Source organism: Xyrauchen texanus, chromosome 36 (genome assembly GCF_025860055.1).
Source record: "Xyrauchen texanus isolate HMW12.3.18 chromosome 36, RBS_HiC_50CHRs, whole genome shotgun sequence".
Lineage (NCBI taxonomy): Eukaryota > Metazoa > Chordata > Actinopteri > Cypriniformes > Catostomidae > Xyrauchen > Xyrauchen texanus.
The window spans coordinates 34,623,344-34,631,320 of record NC_068311.1 but is presented as its reverse complement, the minus strand read 5'-3'; the positions used below and the strand labels follow the sequence as shown (position 1 = coordinate 34,631,320).

At 39.0% G+C, this 7,977-nt stretch overlaps 1 long non-coding RNA gene across 1 annotated transcript; it reads left to right on the top strand.

Moving 5' to 3' along the window:
- The first annotated feature begins 5,892 nt into the window (after nt 1-5,892).
- On the top strand, nt 5,893-7,542 carry LOC127629559 (uncharacterized). Its single transcript, XR_007968776.1, has 3 exons — nt 5,893-5,968; nt 7,318-7,356; nt 7,439-7,542. It is a non-coding gene; the product is annotated as an uncharacterized LOC127629559 (long non-coding RNA).
- The last annotated feature ends 435 nt before the right edge of the window (nt 7,543-7,977 follow it).

Sequence of the window (7,977 nt, the reverse complement as noted above, 5' to 3'; positions counted from 1 at the left end):
CTCACCTTACTTGATGTCACGTTTCGGATTACTTGTTTTGAAATAAAAATGTTGATTCCTCTTATCCATTCCTTTGTAAGCATTTCAATATAACTTTCAAACCATTCAAGAATCGTGCGCTGTTTTCTGTGCTGACCACAATCCAAAACGTGCCATAAAGCAGCGGTTCTCAAACTTTTTTGATTTGGTTTATTTATATAAAGACACTGACAATATTACTTGCCTTACCTGATTAGAACAATGAAACAAATAAAACAAATAACTAGGGAATCACTATAGGCAGCATGATCGTGCCTAAAGACAGCAATGGCAAGATGTTATATTTATATATACTGTATACATGTTATATTTTGTTCTGTTCTCCCCCTAAAATGATCAGATCACTTAAGACGACATGAATTATACCAATGGAGTCGTATGGATTGCTTTTATGCTCCCTTTATGTGCTTTTTGGAGCTTCAAAATTCATTTGCATTGTATGGACCTAAAGAGCTGAATAATTCTTCTAAAAACTTTCCTTTGTGTTCTGCAGATGAAAGTCACACACATCTGGGATGGCATGAGGATGAGTAAATGATGACAGATTTTTCATTTGTGAGTGAACCGTTCCTTTAATTACTCATAGCCTTGTTAACTGCAAATAGACGTGAAAAGTTGTGTTTATATACATTAATCCCATGTTAGGTAGAGTTTAGCATGTATTGTTTTTGCTTTATCTGTTGTTTTTAATCAAGTAGTCGCTCATCGGGCCTTTATATCATTACTAATGATGATTTAATAAAGTGAATTGTTTCCAAAGGGAGTTAATTATTTATGAAAGCAAGTTGTCAGTCAAACACTGAGAGCCAATCAGAGGTCTGGCAATCCAAGGTGAGCACCAAAATATCTGACTTTCTGTTGGTCTGAGCTAATGACTGTAAATTAGAAAGTTGTCCGGCTCGATGAGAACAATATAATTACTGAGTTTTGTGACTGTAGGTCAAAATATTATACCAATGGAGTCGTATGGATTGCTTTTATGCTCCCTTTATGTGCTTTTTGGAGCTTCAAAGTTCATTTGCATTGTATGGACCTAAAGAGCTGAATAATTCTTCTAAAAACCTTCCTTCCTCAGGCCTACCTGATTTTGAATTAAATTATTCTTAAATTGAAAACAAGAATAAAATGGGTTTAGTTCTGATATTTGCATAATTTTATATATAAATAAATAGTGTATAATTAAATTTTTAGAAGATATGAGGCTTTTAGTTTTTCATTTTTTGACATTACACTAATCCCTTGCCAAAGCAAAACCGTTTGAGATATTTATTATCCGTTCACAATTTAGCATATTTAATGTATTTGCATCATGTTGAAAAAGTTTGGTGGGAATAAAATAAACCACTTAGGAGCCACAGAAGCGTTTTCCAAACAACCCATAATAGCCGACTTCCTGTTGGGCTGGCCAAGGGAAAGATGTTCGGCCCAGTGAGATCTATAAGTGTACTGAGTTTCATATTAATTCATGCAAGCGTGTTTGATATATGGACCAAGTTTTCGGACCACGTTCAAGGGGGCGCTGTCGAGCCCTCCTGCCACGCCCGGGTACCAGCTTCAGCCCGGCCCTGATGGCCGAGGGTTCTGACCTGTGTGCAAAGTTTCAAGAGTTTTTGAGTACGTTAAGGGCCCCAAAAGTCCCGGACACCTTGAAAAACAATAATTTAAAGCAAATCTCACCCAACAGAGAAATCCCCAGCCCAACTCCAAACAGACCCACCCTTCTGACCCTGTTTCTGAGGCTGAACCTGATGATGTGGCACCGAGCTGTAGTTCATGTGAAGAGAGTGCATACAGTAAGGCAAAGAAGAGAGAGCTTCATGCCTGGGATGCAGTCAAGGATGACATGCTTAAGGTGTCGTTTGAATGTTCAGCACCAATCACTACCCAGTGTGTTGTCTGCCTAGAACATGCTGATTACAGGTGCATTGAGTGCAGCACCACTGCAGTGTTTTGTGAGGTTTGTCTGAAGAGGACTCACAGAAATTCACTGCATCTTTCTGATAAGTGGAATGTAAGAACAATAGCATGCAGTCATACATACAGACAACAAACTCACAGTAATTTCAACAGATTCATTAGATACTTCAAATTGTTCTAGCATTATGTAGTATCAACTGTTAGTGTCACGAGTTTGTAGTTTTAAAAAGATTGTTAGAGCTATCAGTCTTTCTTACAGAATGTCTACTATGAGCCATCCTCCCTGGGGTTATTCCTATATTTACCTGAAGGCCATGGCACCCATGCTGTGTACACAAAGGACTTGAAGGTCATTGTCAGCACAGGTTTGTCATTTTACATGATACAAAATCTTAATGTATTTAATTTTCTTGACAGGTTAAGGAATTCGGTCCTATTACATGTGGAGTAATGATTTCCTATAAGGAATTAATAAAATTTGTGATACAATTTTGAAAAAAAGTTGTTTGCTGATTCCAATAATAACAAACATTACGTTATAGGTGAAACACTCAAGTGATTTAGTCTATGCTGATATGGTAGTCTCTATAGTAGTACTTGGTTATGTTTTTTTTTTTTTTTATATTTCCCTCTTTTTATTTGGCAGGACGGCTCTGCACCGTCACAGTCAATATGTGTGCGTGTGAACCAGAAACCTGCACACTGCTAAGGTATGGCCTCTGGCCGGCAACAGCCGACAAGCCCCAGACAGCCTTCTCCATACCTCTGCTAGAGCTTTTTGTTTGTCTGTCACTGGAGTGTCAGGTTTCTGTTGAGGGGTTTTGCAACACCCTGCGCTGGAAAAATAACCTCACACTTGCAGAGGTCAGTTTGAAGTCTTGTCTGTGAAGTGAAAATTTCAGTTACTTTCATGGAAGAATGAGTCCATATGGACGTGAAAATTACACATTCTTCCTTGATTGTACTGCATCATAAATTATCACAACTTAAAGTAAACTTTTATGGAACCATCTAGTATTGTACATTTGCATGCAAAAGTATTCTTAAAAGTTTTCTATAAAATAACAACTTCTGAATGAACCCCCATCACCAGATGTAAGTATACGAAACAGTAATGTTTTCACTGACTGCTGCTTATACCCTAGGTTAACACACTCTACAGAGCCCTGGAGGGAGAATCCATATCCCATTTTAGGCATCACCACTTCCGACAAAGAAGTTTGGTAGATATTTGCCCACAATTAGATGGGACCATATGCCCAGCATGCCCAAAGGTTGGTTCTAGTTCCAGCGTGGTTCTTGTTTGATTAACCTGATTGCATTTTCCCATGACCTAATGGCATTGAATTGATATCTGAAAACCAGGATTACTGTAAGTGTTTGTTTTCCAGCCAGATGGGGATATGATTGTGACATTGGATGCCAACTTTGGCCTTGTGAGGAAGCAAAGCTCAGGTACAAGTGCGGTTGAGCCATTACATGGAACCCGCATGTTTGTTGATGAAAAGGATTTCGAGGAATACCTGCTATCACATCTTGACAGCTCAAAGCCTCACGAGGTTAGTCATAGTTGCAGAATTTCATGGACGGAGTCATTATTCCTCCCATAAATCTATGTTTTTCTTAAATCTTTAGGACTGCAGTAACTTTAAGGCTGGCAACGTGCTGAGGTCACAAAAACAAGCAAAGAAACTTGATGTTACAGGAGTGTTTGGAGCCTCTTGTCATCATGAAATGCCCCTAATGTATGTCAACATGAGCCAAGGAGAACGGTAAGTATATGCCACAGTAGTGACATCTCTGACTATTGACCCAGTGTTCCAGAATGATAATTCCCCTGTTTGATTCTACCTATTCATAAAATAAGCCATATTTTAATTCAAATTTTTTCAGTCACCAAATATGAACCTTATGGAATGTATATGGCAGATTCCAAAACATTACAAAATTTGAACTTTACCCCCATTCTATAATCTTCACTATGCTGCAGATTGTTTATTTTTTACTTTTCCTCAGTATAAAGTGTCATCATTCAAATTTGTGTTGAAATAGCCTATCCCCTGTATGTCATCGATGAGCTACTTCGAAGATGTGAGGACAAGAACATACACCTGCGAGTAGTCTATGACATTGCCTGTGTTGTTGCCTCACATTTGCATGTAAGTACTTTTTTTCTTTTTTGTGTAAAACTGAATTGTTGTTTTGAGAAAAGACCTTGACACATTTACTTAAAATGATGCCATACTGTGTTCAATCAGAAATCAGGGGAGGGCATACCACACAACATCTCCTTGGCCGTACCAGCATTTCACGTTTATGGACACAAATTGCCCTGCCAGGTAATTAATTGACTTTATAGAGACATCAGGATCTGTGTCACACATCATTCACTCCCTGTTTAGCCTCCATTTTCCTGTCTATCAACTGCACAGCTGAAATTAAGTAGATGTGCCTAAAAGTAATCTTTATTCTGCCATTTTTCCCAACTGGTGTTTGTCTAAACATGTTTCAGAGATGCACTGTTGGACAATAAAGTGGAAACCGCTTATCTCACATCTGTCTGTGCCAAATCACTATAAGCGGATGATTGCTATAACCAAATTTGTTTTCTTTTATGTTTTATGCAGATTACTAACTAATTTGTATAATTATTACATGCATATAAAGCAATAAAATGAACAGCTTCGCTATTTTTTCTGACTTAAAGATAAAATAATATAAGCTACACCTAGGCCCTCTCCTGCTCCAAGTCCTGTCTGAATGGTCAAGGTGAAAGCATTACACTAGCTGCTGCTTGCACCATAAAAGTCCCAAAAAAAGCCAGCAGAGCAGGAACAGGAGGGCAAAATAACTCTGTAGACTACAGCAGTGTGAGTAGAGGAAAACCTCACATGGCGCGCAATTGCGCACAGCAAGCGTATGTACACACACACACAATATGAACACGCTAAGCGGACTACTTGATTACTATAAACAAATTATTTACACAGCATTTTTACAGGAATGATTCTGTCCCAAGCTTTTTTATCCATATAAGTGGTTGATCACTGTAACTGTGATCACTATAAGCAGTTTACACTGAAGTAGGATCATGCTCAGTGTCAGTGTCTGTGATATTCTACCACTTTGCTTTAATCACAGATCAAGTACAGCATTAGGCGGCTCGATGGGTTTGGGCTCACAGACGGGGAAGGAATGGAAAGGCTGTGGTCTTTTCTCCGAAGATTTGCCAGAGTCACAAAGGAGATGACTCCATCTCACCGCCTTGACCTGTTGACTGATGCCCTTTTGCATTATGGACGGAGGAAATCAACTGACCTAGGTTTGTCCACTGCTGCATAACCTGTCAAAATTCTGTGCTGGTGGTTCACTGTTTATACGTTTTATATTTTCTGGAGTGAAGCTGATCACTCACAAATTGGTCAGCATAAGTAAATTAAACTGTCTTTGCAGAGATGCAGCTCCTGCAAAGACTAGACAAAGCAGAGAAAATATCAATTCTCGCTCAAGAAGACATCTCATCTGTCATCAGAGAGGCACCAGGTAAACAATGCACATAAGAAGCAGGTTACAATAGTTGTAAACGGGAGAATTTTAGATTCTGTTTACAAGCGCATTTTGCATGGAGTATGTAGTATTGATGTTGTCTTGTTTTCTGTTATTTTTGTTGTCTAGTGTTGGTTTCTGAGGGAGACATGGAGAAATGGAAAAAAAGGGAGATGGAGCTAGCCCAACAGAAACAGAAACCAATAAGCAAGCAACTGAAGTGAATGCGTGAATGTCTTGAATACTGTATGAAGGTCATGCATATTATTAGCAAAGAATATTGCAAATATGTTATACTTACCTTTCTGTGTACAGTAATGAAATACAATCCTGTAAGCTATGTGAAGAAGTTACATGAAATTAACCAATTTATTAGAGCAGTAGTAATGTCTTTTATCTGTTCTTCAGAGACTGTCTGTAGATGGAAAAGGGACTACATCAAGCTGATTCAGTTCTACAAGTTCAAGTAAGAGTTTAATGTTTATGTAAGACTATATGGTAATTACAGCTGTCTTTAAGTGCCCTGCTGATGTGCTTCAACATGGAAGCCTAGGTGTGATTACAGTAAAAGCATAGTTTTGAAGGAAACTGTTACAATGGTTATAGATTAAAGAGCAACATGCAGGTTGAATTTATAACTGAATTAATACTTTATATTGTCTGCAGAGGTCTTTTAAAAACACATATGTAGAAATTACTAATGAAATCTCATTTGATGTAGAGATTTTGATGAAAATGTGCTAGACTCTGGAACACGCATTTCCCGCTATAGCAACGCGTCATATGACGTAGGGCGAGGCAAACAAAAGAGCTCGCGGTCAGCTCTCTCATTGTTGGGTGTTGATGTAGTTAGAGCAGTAGTGAGAGACAGAAAGTTTTAGATCGAGTTTTAGAGAAGCCATAATGGTAAATTATTGTGTTTGTGCTGGTTGCACGAATTCCAGCCTGTCAGGACATCGTGTCCATCATTTTCCTTCTAGGAAAAACAAGGCTTTTCGGTCTTGGGTGCGTTTTGTGCAGGTGAAGAGAGCAGACTTCACTGCCGCGTCTGTTACCACACACTCGGTCGTTTGTGGCGCACATTTCACTCCGGAGAATTATCGACCTGGAGATTTGTTGGAGTCTCGGATGGGATTTCGGAGTAAGGACCACGTGAGGCTGATTACTGATGCTGTTCCCTCGGTGCACTTGATGGAATCAAGTCCACCGTCAAAGTTTACACCGGATTTTGGCGCGGGCGGGACTGGAGGACCAAGTGCTAACGTTAGCAGACATTCTGTGCAACGAAAACGAGCACTTAGCAGAGTAAGTCTTACTTTTAATTATTTTAACTCTTAATTTGAGTAATTTCGTAATAATAATAGTATAATATTTTTATATAATATATGTTTTATAATATTAAATATTTAATATTTATTTAGTATAATAATACAGAGAGAGGGAGAGAGACTGAGCTTTAGGACAGGCTGTCGTAACGTAATTGTCTGCCTTCTGAAATGAATTTAGTAGTTTGCACAATGCCATCATAGGCATGTTCGTCCACACCGGAGAACTCGGTTTCTTCATTCGCATCCATTGTAACCTGAACTTGAACTTGACCAGACTCCCTCGGCCATCATATTTTGTCACAATTTATCTCAAAATATCGTTAATGGCTAAACGATATTACTCCAGTTCAGAAAATCTAGTTGTTTTATCATCAACATACACTATGCAATATAGGGGTGTCCAACCTGCATGTTGCTCTTTAAGAGTTGCTATAATACTGCAGTAATTGAATATGGTGTGATTTAGTTTTTTTATTTTTATGTATAGATCTGGGACTCGTGAGTCGTACATGGAGAGTGAAACAGAGTAAGTAAGCAGTAATCTGTCACTGTTCTCTGAGCAATTGTGTAAATAACAATTAATAAGATTTATTTGCTGACCATTGTAGAATTGGGGACTCTGCTGAACATGGAGATAAAACACCGGATTGGGAGAAGATGGCAAGAATCTGATTCAGATTTCCAGTCTACCCTTAAAGAGGTTGACCGTGAGCTCAGAGGCCAACTAATCTTCAAAGCTAGAACTGAATCAAGGGAGAGAGCAGTCCTCCTCCATCTGAAAAGAAAATATCCAGGTAAAGTGCTGTGGATACGTAGATACATTAAGACAGGGGTGCCCAATCCTGCTACTGCCGATCGACTGTCCTGCACATTTTATCTCCAACCCTAATCAAACACACCTGAAGCAACCAATTAAGATCTTCAGGATCACTTGAAAATTAAAGTCAGGTGTGTTTGATTCGGGTTGGAGATGAACTGTGCAGGACAGTTCAGTACAGATGGGCAGGGCATTGCCATTAGACTGTCCAAGCAGGTTGCCAGCTCCAACAAGAGACTGAGACAGGCAATAAAAGAATACAACCGCATTCAGTGGCCACCGCAGATGAGCATCTTCCCTACAACAATTGATTTTCAGGAAGCATGCGAT